Below are 13,507 nucleotides of genomic sequence, written 5' to 3'. Positions count from 1 at the left end.
CTTTATTGGAAGTGACAAAAACCCACAGATTTGACAAGCTGGGCAGAAAAGGACTGAGAAGGAACTGACTTTCGAGACGCCTGCTATCGGGAACACAAAGCTGTCAGGATACCTCCATGGCTGTGTCTTCTATCTCCCGTGGCAACTCTTCTCCTCCAGGCTTCTGCTTATGTCGGAGACAAGGCTCCTGGAGGCTCCAGGTCCACAGCCTTGCACTTCCACACCAAGAGGAAAAGTCTGTTTTCTGCTCCAGTCTGATAAATTTCAAGGGGAAGGACTCTGGTTGGTCCAACCTGGATCACATGGTGGAAAGGTCAGACCTGGTGCCTCTCTGAGCAGGCAGCTCTGGACATCCTGAGCCACGCCCCTCCCTCCCAGAGACAAAAAGCGGGAGCCGGGCAAACTGTCCTTTCCTGGCTGCCCAGGGTTCCCCACTGTGGGTGGCACAGCCCTGACCTCCCTTCCCACCCACATCTGAAGGCTCCCCCGCAGATAAAAGTTACTTTTCCCACAAAACCAGTCTGAGGCTCCAGATGAGGTCAGATGTTCGCACAAAGCCACCCAGAGCCCAGTCCGCAGCTCTAGGCCCTGAAGATGCCCACCACGACACTAGAGTTTGTCTGTGAATCCTCTGCCCACAGTCAGACTGTCTCTGAACCATGTGCTTTGGAAAGAGCTGAGGCATTCTGAAGTGTTCTCCTTGCAACTCCATGGATTGAAAATTCTTCCTTTGGATCTCTGAATTTTAAATATCCATGAGAAAACAGGATTCGCCTAAAACACGTGGTTTTGTTTCTGACCAGCTGTATATTATTGGGTGTGTTTTAGTTGCTTAGTCGTGTCCAACTCTGCGACCCTATGGACTGCCACCTGCCGGGCTCTTCTGTCCATGGGATTCTCCAGACAAGAATACTGAAGTGGGTAGCCATTCCCTTCTCCAGAGGATGTTCCCAACCCAGGGATCGAACCTGCATCTCCTGCATTGCAGGCAGATTCTTTACCGTCTGAGCCACCAGGGAATATTAAGTGCTTGTTAAAATGCAGTTTTTGATGAAGAAAAACACCTGCCACAGTAGGCCTCCACTGCTCTGAACTTGAACAAGACAATCAAGGTGCTCTAGCAAGAGGAGGTGGTTAGGATTATTCCTGGCCAAAGACGGTTAAGTCAAGGCAGAGAGGGAGGCAGGCCATAGTGGCAGATTGCTGCTGGCCCCTGAAAGGTTCTGGGCTTGGGGATTTGGCATTGTATAATCTGCTATGGTGTGAAATGGAGATGGGGCAACCGCGGAACAACACCCACAACAGAAACTCTGGAAAGCGGTCAGGTAGGCTCTACCCTCCCCACTCCCCCCCACCCAGGGGTGGCCTGGCCAAACCGCACCCAGCACCGGCAGGCAGGCATGGAGGTGAATGTCACAGCACCAGGGGAAGGTGGAGGAGGGAACCAAGGATGGGAGCAGAGTGGTGTGAGCAGGGCCCAGTGTCTCCTCCCACAAGGCAGGTGGCCAAACACTGCTGAGATGTCCTGGGCGATGGGGGTGGGGAGTGGGGGAAATGCCCCGTGCTGCCACCTGCTCCTTGTCTCCAGAGCAGGAACCCAGGCTGGGAACCGAAAAGGGGGCAGTCAGGTGGGTGACGGTGAACAAAGGCCTCTCTGGGAGAGAGATCCCAGTTGGCGGCAGGACGCACTTTAGGCCACCACGGGGCCCTCGCCAGCCGGCCTGAGGCCAGGAGGCGCCATTTCCTCCGCTGGGGCTGGTCCCCTTCCGTCGCGGGGAGGAGCGGAGGACGCGACCAGGCGGGCGAGGGGCGAGGAGGAGGGCAGCCGGGCAGGGTATCCACCGCCCTGCCCAGTCCCGCCGTCTCCATGGCGACGGCTACCTCACCGCGGAGGCGGGGAGAGCTGCAGGGTGAGTCTTTGCCGGTTGCTACGCAACGGCCCAGTGACGTCAGGCGATTGAGTTTGGTTCCCAAGGTAACTGGCTGGGCAGCTGGGCCGGGAACTATTTGCGTCTGTCCCCCGAGGGTCTGCGGAGCCTCCGGGGTCTGGCGCAGCTGCGGAAATGCGCTCCTGGCCCGCGGGCAGACAGGAGACGGAACACAGAGGCCCTTTTCAGCTCTCGGAGACCGGCGACCCCGGCGGGGCGGGGTCTGCGCCCAAAGCTGGACGCCCCCACTCTGCTCCCTGGCGCCCAGGTTTTCTCCCCACTCGAGGGGCCCCGGGTCCGCCAGGCTTTGTCCTACTTATAAATGTTCAGCTGGGTGAACTCCTTGAAGTAACGCACTCCTGTTTGGAGCAGCCCGGGCCTCAGTCACCCTCGCTGGCACACAGTGGGAGCTCTTTACGCCCTTCCCATGGGACGGCGGATGTTCCCCTGAGAGAGGATATTGTTCCAACCTGGAGTGGAAGAAGGGGAGGGACAAGACACCACAGGAGCAGAAAGAGCATCAGGTGTGCAAAGACAAAGCCATGACCTAAATTTGGGCCTGAAAGCTGGCCCAGGCCCAGGAAGGCGAGGGTGAGGGGTGGAGAAGGGAGGGGGGAGTGGGTCCCCTCAGGACTCAGCCCCTAACTGGGTCTCAGGACTTAAGTGACACAGTCTGTCCAGGCCTCTCAGGCTCCTTCCTCCATATGCCACCTGTCAAAACAGAGTAACACCCAAGCTTCTCACAGTCTGTCTCCAAGGAGCTGTCCAGTGGGCTGGACTCCGGGACACAGATATCTGAACCCAGGCCAGAGGGCACCCACATCCTGGCCAATTGTTGACCCAGGAGCCAGGGCACGCTCCGCCGGTCCCACCCAAGCGAGGCCTCTACTCCATCCCTGTGGCCCTCCTGTCTCTTAGTCTCACTGATGGGGGCTCGGAAGACAGCATAGGCACCTGGCATCTCTGAAAGACCAGCCTCCGGGGCTGGCTTCCTGGGCCTGGTTCTCAATTGGGAAAAGCCTACAGCCTTCATCCTCTCCTCCCCTCTGGGTGGAGCAAGCTCCATGATCCCAGATTCACACAAAGACCTGTTCAAGGATCCCCCCCCCCCACCCCCCCGGCCCCAGGCCCACCTCCCCCAGCCCGTGTTCTTGAGTCACTCCCAGACGGGCCCTGCAGAATGGGCCCTGGGCCCAGGAAACAGAGCCGGCAAGCAGAACAAGCTACATAATGTATGGGTCCCAAGTGAAGCGAAAATACAAGGCCCCTTCTTCAAAAAGTATTGAGAATGTCAAGACAACAACAACAAAAACAAAAATGAAAATAAAAAAAAGGACATCAAGACAGGGACGGCGAAGCATTAAGCCAAGCCCGGAACCCCATGGGACTGCACAGGGTACAGCCTCATGAGGCCAATCCAGCTGCTGTGTCCCTGACACCAAGCAAGCCTCCTTCCTGGGCATAGCCTGCCTCTTCTCTCGGGTCCCTCTGCTGACCTCTCCCCATGCTGCTGCCGGCTGCTTCCTGGATCACTGTCCACACCATCCAATCAACACAATGTGGACATCTAGGGTGGCCTCAAAGAGGCTCACAAGATATCACATGTGCGGGCGGAGGGGTGGACCTGGTGCTTTCTTAGCAAAGGACCCAAACCACAGAACACTTCTAGAAATGCGCATTCCTGCAAATGCTGACTGTCTGATTCCCTATTTCAAGCTGAACAACACTTGCTCTTGGAAAAATATGAGGGTTATCTACCTAAAGTGATGAAATCTGAAGTATAGCAGCTGATGGATGATAAGTTGACACTGATTAATACAACAATACAGAAGAACAAAAGCCGAGGTTGTGCCTGTGGTCTACATCCCACCCATGATTCATCCCACTCTGTCCTCAGGGAACCAAGGGAGAGAACTTCTGCCTCAGCCCATCTGGTTCATCTCCACCCTGGGATCAGGCCCGGCAAACTCCTCTGCTGGACTCCCTGCACAGCCCGCCCCCTCCACCAGCTTCGCTGATTCCTGTCCTGCCAGAGTGCATACCCCCTTGGGGGCATTGTGCTGCACCATCCATTCTCCTGCAGGCTTGAAGGACTTAGGGTACCCCAGAGCTGGGAGTACAGGCTTCAGACAAGGACCCTCAGCTGTCAGCCCTCTCTGGGGATCACCTGAACTGAAGAAAGTAAAATATCTTGGCCAAAGCCAAGAGCATCACCTGTTCAAGGCATCACTCTGGCTACAGGGCAGAGAATGGATTCACCACATGCACACCCTTTGGCACATGTTAGCCCTTTGGCCCAATTACTAGGTTTTAACCTCCATTTGTGCAAGATAACTAGTCTGCCACTTGAGGTTGGAGCCCAGCCCTTGGACTGTTTGTATCCTTGCACAGCCTTGCACTGACTGTGTGTGTTAGTCGCTCAGTCGTGTCCAACTCTTTGAGACCCCATGGACTGTAGCCTGCTAGGCTCCTCTGTCCATGGAGTTCTCCAGGCAAGAATACTGGAGTGGGTTGCCCTTCTCCCTGACCCAGGGGATCTTCCCTACCCGGGGATCGAACCCAGGTCTCCTGCACTGCAGTCGGATTCTTTACCATCTGAGCCACCAGGGAAGCCTTGCACCGAGTAAGTGCTCAGTGAACATTTATGGCTTACAAACTGCTGACATTTCTTTTTCTGCAGTGATCTCTGGGAGTCTTGCTTCTCAGACCAGCATCAGCACCACTTGGGAGCTTGTAGGAAATAAAGAATCCCAGGCCCCACACAGACCTTCTCAATCAGAATCTGCAGCGTAATAAGGTCTCCCAGAAATTTGGATATGTGGGAAAGCTTGAGAAGCACTTCTGGTGAGTAGTATAACTATAGAGGAAGTGTGGTAAGTGGGAAGTGAGCTGGGGGCAAGCCCAGATGCATATAGAGGCTCCCTGCGGGGAGGGGAGTTGTTATCCCTTAAAGAGTGGCGCTTACCCTGAGTCACAGAGTCTGAGAAGAGATGGGACCAGTAATAAAGCTCTTAGTGGGTGCTTTCTATGTGCCAGACGCTGGTTTCTCCATCTTTTACATGCAGTAACTAATTCAGTCTCCACAACAGTCCTATAAAGTGGGATCACCGTGTCCTTACTGCAGATAGAGAAACCTAGGCCCCGTGAGGCTGAGACTGTTCCAGAATCTTCAGCAGGTACACATATTTGGCTGTACCTGGTGTTTAGGGCAGGGCCTGTTCTGATTGGTCACTGCCTGTCCTACTGGTTATTCAATGTTTTGAGCGTCGCCCTGGTTACACAGCTGGATGGAGGAGGCAGGATCCAAACCAGCCCTCTGGTGCTGGAGCCACGCCCCAAACCAGGATCCTCTATCCATCTAGGGCCGTCACCACCCAGAAAGAGCACACCTCAGGGACGAGTTAATGTGTGTCAAAGTGCTGTGTAAGCCGTAAAGCACAGTGTAAATGCCAAATGGATTCCTCCGGGACAGAAGTGAGAGAAGCCTGGAGAAGAGGAGAAGCAGGGCTGTGAGAAGGCAGACGGGAGGCTGCTGCGGGAAGCAGAATTCTCTCTGGTTGCTCAACTGGGTAGCTGAAGCAAGATGGAAAAGCTTCCCTGAGTGGAGCCCCAGGATCAGCCCCTGGAAGCTCTAACTTGCCAGAGCCCCCATCAGGCACCAAAAGCAGGGTAGCCCGCGTGAGTCCTCCCGGAATAACCGAGCCCTCCCGATATTTACCACGAGGGGGCGCTGCTCCCCAGCCTACGTCCCACTGGACCCCACCTGCTCTCAAGAAATTAGGCCTTGGAAGGAGTCCTGATGAGCAAGCTCCAGGGGCTTTGAGAAGTGGAAAAGGAAGTCAGGCAGGATGGAGGGAGCCTACCGAACAGCTCTCGTTCCCACTTTACAGATGAGGAATCTGAGGTCCAGAGATGTCGGATCAGATCCCCCAAACCAGGAAGTTAGGGAGAGGCCGGGTCTGGGTCATTTGATTCCAACCTCAGTTCCCAAGGAGACCACAAGTGGCTGCCAGCTCCTCTGACCCTGTCCTGTCGCTGGTGTGCCTGCTTCTACTCACCCTGTATTCTGGGAGGTGGCTGGAACTCCCAGCACAACTGTATTCCCACAATTCCAACAGCCAGACCTCAGAAAGGTAGCCCTGTTCCTAAACTTTTTGAGGTGGTGGGCTCCCTTCCCTCCGGGCTTCAAGAAGCCCCACCTGCCACCCCAACCTAGCAGCCTCCCCACTCAGGCGGACCCTGAGGTCTCTTCTCCAGAATCTGGCTCTGGGCCCCCCAAAATCATGTCCTCTTCCACGTCCCCTCCCCACCCCAGGGACCCCCCCCATGGGTTCTCGTTTGCACCCTGGCGCCCCACTGCAGGCAGAAGCACCAACAAGGGGACGTTTGAGCCTGTGGCTGGGGCCAAACCAGGCACCAAGGTTTTTTTTCCTCCGCTCCCACCAACTCCTTTTATGGTCTCTGGGTCCAGTTCCTTCTTCATAATAAGTCGTAACTGGAAAGGCCTCAGAAGTCACTGAGCCCGACTCCAGCCAACACTTTCCTTTTCTAAAGAGAAAAAAAAAATCTTTAGCCTCCAAGCGTGTTCCTAAGACCAGGACCGGCAGGCGGCGTCCTGAACGGGAGGGAAACTCTAGCTCTGAGATGGTATCCTGGCACACACCTGTAAAGTAGGGGGGAGGGGGGACCCTAACCTCGGCGTCAGATTCTAAGGGTCCTCGCCTCTAGCTCCTGAGGTTCTGTCACCTGCCCTGGGGGCCGCCAAAGAAGCATCTAATCCGCCCCGCTTCTTAGGACGCTTTCCTTCCCTCTGTCCTGGGAGCTGGGGTTGGCTCGCGTGTCGGGGAGCACGTGCGTGTATATGATCATGTGTGTACAGAGGCGTGTGAGCCGCCGCACACGCGTCCGCGCCCTGGCCTGGGGGTGGGGGAGAGGTGTCTGCGCGCCCCCTAGAGGCCGGCCACCACCCGCTGTCGCAGCTGCCCAGTGGCCGTGTGCAGCCCGCGTGTACCCGGCGCGCACCAGGCCGGCTACCCTCCAGTCCCGGCCGAGAGCACGGGGGTGTGCTGGCGGAGCCAGGATGCACGCCGCCCCCGGAGCCAGGGTACTTCTGGTTCTCGGTTCCCAGGCCGCCCCTTCCCGCCCGGCATTCTCTGTTTTCCCGGGTCTCCCTCCTCTGCCCGCGAGAAGCGCTCCCGGGGCGGGATCCGAGAGCAGCCCCGCCCGGGCCGGCCGGCGAGGGTGGCGGGGCGGCCGGACGCGCTCCGCCCCTCCCCTGTCGCGCCCGCCCCGGCGCCCCGATGGGTTTTTCCATGACTGCATCCGGCCGCGGGCCGTCTTTGTTCCCGCCATCCGCGGCCGTGCCTGCGAGCTGGCCCGCCTCTCTCCTGCGCGCCGGGGTTTTTCCAGGGCTCAACTGGAGCATGGAGGAGCCGCCTCCCCGCCCCCGGCCCGCGGGACCCTGCGATCCCAGACGCACCGCACCGTCCGTTCCGTCCCCGCCGCCAAGGCTCGCGGCCCCTGAGCCCGTGTTTGTGCGCCAAGTTGACTGTCACCCGGCCTGAGCGCTCCTGCGTTTCGTTACGCGCTCTTGGCGCCCCGAGTCCCTCCTGGGCTGCACCTCCGGGGCCGAGGGTCGGGCCGGTGCAGTGTCTGCAGAGCCTCCAGCTTGTGTTGGGGGCTCACATTTCTCCCCAAGGGCAGGCGGCCCAGAGGGGCACCCGGGCGCGCGCCAACGGCCCCTGATATCACAGCGAGAGATCGCCGTGTGTGCCCAGCGCGCGCCGACAGCTCGCGAGTAGAAATGCGCCCGCCCCCACGGGAAAATGGGCACGCTCGCGGGCAGCAAGCGCCAAAGCGCGGGGGACTCCTCTGTCCGCCCCCCCACCCCAAGGAAGGGGAAACAGGCAGGCGGAAAGGGGAGATGGGAGATGCGGGGGTGGGAGGTGGTGTTCGAGGGAGTGAGGACAGGCATGCGGTTTCCATGTGCCCCGTGGGGACTATGTCTGCAGCCTGGTTCTGCACTGAGCTACCTTCATTTTGTGTCTCCGAACCGGCGGAGCCTCCTGGCTATTACCCCGCCATGTTGGCGGGGAAAATGTAAGAAACACTGTTTCTTTTTTTTTTTTTTGCTAAGCCCTGCGGAGAAGCCAGACTCCCATGGTGGCCTGCAAGCTGGGGTACAAGGATGAAGGGGCATCTGGGCAGAGGAAGGGGTTCTGAATTAAGAGGGTATCTGACTCTGTGAGAGTCTGGGGACTCTGACGGGTCCCCTCCCCACAGCCCCGACAGGAGGCAGCCTCAGAGGGCTAAAGATCTGGAGGTGAGGGCAGGAGAAGGATGCAGGGACCCTCAGTAAGGGACCCCCAGATCTGCAGAGACCCAGAGCCTCCTGGCTGTGAGGAGTGAAAGGGAGGGTCCTTAGACCCCTCTGAGTGCCAGCCTCTTCCCCCGTCCCTGCTGCATCATCTTGTTTGCTGAACAGTCTTGGGGAGGCCAGCTGTTCTGAAAGGGCCCTTTCTCCAGGTGTATCTCTGTTGGTTGAGCCCACTCTATTCCAGCCCATTCCCCTCTTCTCTGCTCTCAGAGGCTGAACTTCGGCCACCTCTATCCACTAGTCATCCCAGGACCACAAAGTCTTGGTTCCTGGGCTTCCTCTTGCTCACAGGTTAACACAGATGCCCTTGCCCTTGTGGAACTAGTGGAAGGTTCCAGAAGCTGAGACAGGGCCCCTTGCCCTGCACCACAGGGTTTTTGGCTGTCCTTGGCCAGGGTCAGCAATGGGGACCCCAGGTTAGAGAATCTGCTAGCACTAGCATCCTATTTGCTTTTACCTTGCCCTCAATTATCTTGTCCACCACTAACCCTTCGGGCTTCCCAGGTGGCACTAGTGGTAAAAAAATCCACTTGCCAATGCAGGAGACACAGGAGACCACTGGTTCAATCCCTGGGTCAGGAAAATCCCCTGGAAAAGGAAATGACAACCCACTCCAATGTTCCTGCCTGGAAAAATCCCATGGACAGAGGAGGCTGGCAGGCTACAGACCACGAGGTCGCAAAGAGCTGGACACAACTTACCGACTGAGCAGTCAGGCACAACCCTTCAATCTCCATGATCTTGCTTAAGTTGAGAATCTTAGGCCCTGCTTAATCATCCCTTAGTTTTCTTATCTATAAATGGGTTAATAATGGTGCCTACTCTCCTGGGTGTTTATATGGGTTAAATGAATGTATATGAATTTTAATGAATTTAATGTATGTTAAAAGCCTGGCATATGGTGGTAGTGGTGGTTTAGTCCCTAAGTCATGTCCGACTCTTACGACCCTGTGGACTGTAGCCTGCCAGCCTCCTCTGTCCGCGGGATGGTCCCAGCAAGAATACTGGAGTGGGTTCCTATTTCCTTCTCCAAGAAATCTTCCCGACCCAGGGATCGAACCGGAGTTGCCTGCATTGCAGGCTGCCTCCTACGTTGCAAGCGGATTCTTTACCACTGAGTCACCAGGGAAGCCCAAGCCTGGTACGTAGCAGATACTAAACAAGCATTTGCTGTCCTTATTGGAAGTTAAGTAACTTGTCCAAGGTTATACAGTCAGTGACTAAGCTTGATGCCATGTGACCTCAGAGCCCAGAGTTTCATACTGTGCTAGTGAAACTTTGCACTAACTATATCTATAATGTAGGGGAAAACAATAGGTGCTGGGGGTTAAGAGACATTTTTCCAGGGAAGGGCCAAATTCATAATAGTGATATCTGACCTAGAGAAGGCAATGGCAACCCTCTCCAGTACTCTTGCCTGGAAAATCCCATGGACGGAGGAGCCTGGTAGGCTGCAGTCCGTGGGGTCACGAAGAGTCGGACACAACTGAAGTGACTTAGCAGCAGCAGATATCTGACCTAGTTCCCACTTTATGACTACTACCTTTGTTTTATGTTTGTCAATCAAGAAATTTATGACAATCAGATAATCACATTGATGGTAGAAGACTCTCAGTCTTTCTAGCAGTAATGTGAATCCTATAATATGTCTTCATCTCATAGTTATCAACTTAATCTGTGCCCCACATTGCAGTGAATGCTGTGGGGGCAGGGAGAGCATTCTTAGCAGGAACTGTTTACTCACTTCACTGTGTATGTCTATGTGACCTGATGCTCTTATTTGCCAAAAGGAGTAGTTCAATTAGAGAGCGGTTACTACCCGATGAGGACTTGCAGTGAACAGATTTGAGGTGGCCCCATGAGCCTTCCTCCTGGGTGTGAGAGGGAGGCATGGGTGTGTGGCACTTGTTCTAACCAGTAACATAGGGCAAAGGTGATGAGTTGTGTGGTTGTGTGTGTGTGTGATTGTGTTATGCTAGATGGTAACAACCATCTTGCTAGGGGACCTCCTTACTGACTTTGAAGAAGCAAGCTGCCATGCTGTGGACTGCCTGTAGAGTGGGTAGGATCCTAGCTGGCACCAAGCAAGAAACTGAGGCTTCTGCCTGTCGCCTGTAAAGAACTGAATTCTGCCAACAGCCACGTGAGTTTGCAAGCAGATTCTTCCTCAGTCAAACCTCAGATGAGACCCCAGCCCTGGCCAGCACCTTGACTGAAGCCCTGCTAAAGAGCTCAGACTCCCGTGATAAACTGAATAATAAAGGTGTATTGTCTTAAGATGCCATGTTTGTTGTGTTTTGCGGCAATAGAGAACTAACACAGGACCTAGGGTAAAGAGTGCTACATGGGGCTGTTACAGGGCCCCATGTTACAAAAAAGGTATAAGGAACCCAGCACTTAAGGAGCTTCCTGGCAGTCAGGCTGAGAAAGGAAACAGCATGGTTTCACTATTGGACAAAAAGAAAGTAATGTTTCTAAAGAGGCAACTTGGCTCCTGATGCTAAGAAGAGCTTGTCATGTGGACAGTGGACTCTTAAGAGCATAGAGTCTACAGGGCCTGGACCTTCCTGTATTTCAAGATCCTTCTTCATCCTGCCTTCCTTCCTTCCTGACCTCTTGAGACATCACACCCTCCCATTCGCTACCCTCTTCCTGGACTGCCCTTCTCTCTTTTCTGCCTGTTGACTCCTACGTTGAAGGACCAGCTTGATTCTGTGGCCTCATCTGTGAAGGCTTCTTCAGTTCCCTAGCAGAATTCACTGCTTCCTCCTGATTTCTCAAATGTTTGTTATCAGAGGCATGTCATATTATTCACTGTAATTATTTATTGAGCACCTATTAAGCATTAGGGCTCCTGTTAGGTGCAAGATATAATCACAAATACAGCACAGGGCTGTCTTTGGAGCCTACAGCCTGGTGGTGGCACGGCTGTCATGGGCCTCTCCTGTCCTCTACTTAGGGCCAGGACCTTTCAGCATCCTCAGAGCACACCACAGGACACTGCAGCCACAAGTCTCCGTGGTGGTTAAGTGAGTGACCAAGCCTGGGCAAGTCTTCCTCTGAGTATCCGCTGGTGGGTTGCTGACCTCTCAACAAGCTTTGGGGCATGAGTTAGCTGTAAAATATGCCCCCGAATAGTTGAAGCTGTTGGATATTATGATTTAGTGATGTCCATCAACATTCAACATGTTGACAGTGAAACTGACTTAGTTTACCTGTAATTGACTTGGGGCTTTTGGGGCTGAAGGTCATTAATCAGTAGGTTCAGCAGTATTTTAAGTTTGATCAGTTCTCAGCAGTAGTCATGTACCGATGTGAGAACTGGACCATAAAGAAAGCTGAGCGTTGATGCTTTTGAACTGTGTTGCTGGAGGAGACTCTCGAGAGTCCCTTGGACAGCGAGAAGATCAAACCAGTCAATCCTAAGGGAAATCAACCCTGAATAGTCATTGGAAGGACTGATACTGAAGCCGAAGCTCCAATACTTTGGCCAGCTGATGCAAAGAGTCAACTCACTGGAAAAGACCCTGATGCTGGGAAAGACTGAGGGCAAGAGGAGAAAGGGGCAACAGAGGATGACATAGTTGCTCAATGGACGTGAGTTTGAGCAAACTCAGACAGATAGTGAAGGACAGGGAAGCCTGGCGTGCTGCAGTTTATGGGGTCACAAAGAGTCAGATGTGACTTAGCGACTGAACAACAACAACAGTTCTCAGCAGTATGGAAGGAGATAGGGAACATCCTGTGCCCGTGATAAGAGATTTATGCATCTAATTTATCTTAAAAATGAAGGTCTTAGGAATTTGAATTCCCTGGTGGTCCAGTGGTTAGGATTCCACGCTTCCACTGCTGACGGCACAGATTCAGTCCTTGGTCGAGGATCTAAGATCCCACAAGCCATGTGGTGCAGCCAAAAAAATATTAAAAATAAATTTAAAAAATAAAAAATTGAAGACTTTTAGCAGCAAGTTAAAAAGAAAGGGGACCAAGTCGTGGCCTTGTTAATCCTTGTGGCTCATCACCACACTTAGGTGTTTACAAGGTGGGATATGCAATTCCTTCGCAACTAGTGGCAGCCCTCTTAATGACTTCAAAAAGGACTGCCCACCTGCATTGTCAGGTGGAGGCTTGTAAATGTCTGAGGGCCACGGAGGGCACAGATGTGGGATTCAGCTGTTGCCACAGGGAGCATCCCACTCCATCCTCCGCTACCCGTCCCCTAGTTTCCTGACCAGTCCAGGCAAGGCGTGGCCTCCTTGTGCTCAGCTTCCTGAAGAGTCTCTCTTCCCAAGTATCCAGCCCTCAAGGAGGGGGTGGGATGCGGCCTCCATTTCCCCCAGCACTGGGGTCCTGCCAGCCTTTTCCAGGGCTGCCCACTGGGTCCTGCATTTGCTTTGTGTCTTGGATGGATTTTCCTGGTTGTGGCCCATTCTTGCACCTGAGCCCTCCATTATCTCTGCCCAGAATCTTCAAGCCACGGCAAACTCCTCCGATGGGAACCTCCGCCCCACTCCCAGACACTGACCGGGGCCTCTCGGGGCCTTTCTGCAGCCTGACGAGGTTCCTGGAATCCGCCTGGAGCGCTGCCTCACTCCCTGGAACTTGTTTACCACAGCCTCCCTCGGGGGCTTGTGGGCGCCTTTTCCCCAGTGTCTGGGAACCTGTTTGTGCTTGTTTCCTGCCTTCCCCAGTTTGCCTGCCTTCCTTCCTGGGCAGAGCGGCTGTCCCCTTTTAACATATGCTGCAGGGGAAATGGTCTTGGGAATGACCTAAAGCGTTGCCCCTCAGCCCCGTAATCTAGAAGCTCCTCCTGTGAACCTTGTACCCTGTTCTGTACACCTCCGCCTCTCCCATCCTCCCTGGAGCTGCGCCATTTGGGGTGTCCTGTCTTCACATCCATGTTTCTGATCCTTGGGGTTTGATGACCCGAGTTTTGGGCTGACACCTTGGCTCGGGGCCTGTCATTACTGTGGGTCCCCTCTCAGACTTGGCATGGAGTTCTAGCAGGACTGCCCTCCTGCTCTGCGCTCTGTCCACCCTCAGGCTCCACCCCTGCCCAGCCTCCACCCCATTCCCCAGGATGTCGCTCCACTGTGGCCACTGCGAGGACACAACTCTAGGCTCTGATCACTTCCTCAACCGGCAGCTCAGCCCGGGCAGTTTCCAGCTGATGGTATGGGTTTAATAAACATGGAAGGAAGTC

The 13,507-nt window shown here is 54.7% G+C and overlaps 1 long non-coding RNA gene across 2 annotated transcripts; it reads left to right on the top strand.

The window, feature by feature from the left end:
* Positions 1 to 1,761: 1,761 nt before the first annotated feature.
* Positions 1,762 to 10,623, top strand: LOC122426693. 2 transcript variants are annotated; one of them, XR_006265214.1, is made up of 3 exons: positions 1,762 to 1,910; positions 4,609 to 4,772; positions 10,444 to 10,623. It is a non-coding gene; the product is annotated as an uncharacterized LOC122426693 (long non-coding RNA). The 2 variants fall into 2 exon arrangements; XR_006265215.1 differs by lacking the exon at positions 10,444 to 10,623 and adding an exon at positions 5,291 to 6,560.
* Positions 10,624 to 13,507: the final 2,884 nt, after the last annotated feature.

The sequence above is a fragment of the Cervus canadensis genome, chromosome 24 (genome assembly GCF_019320065.1).
Source record: "Cervus canadensis isolate Bull #8, Minnesota chromosome 24, ASM1932006v1, whole genome shotgun sequence".
NCBI lineage: Eukaryota > Metazoa > Chordata > Mammalia > Artiodactyla > Cervidae > Cervus > Cervus canadensis.
Note: the sequence above shows the minus strand (reverse complement) of the source record. Positions and strands in the feature narration are given on the sequence as shown.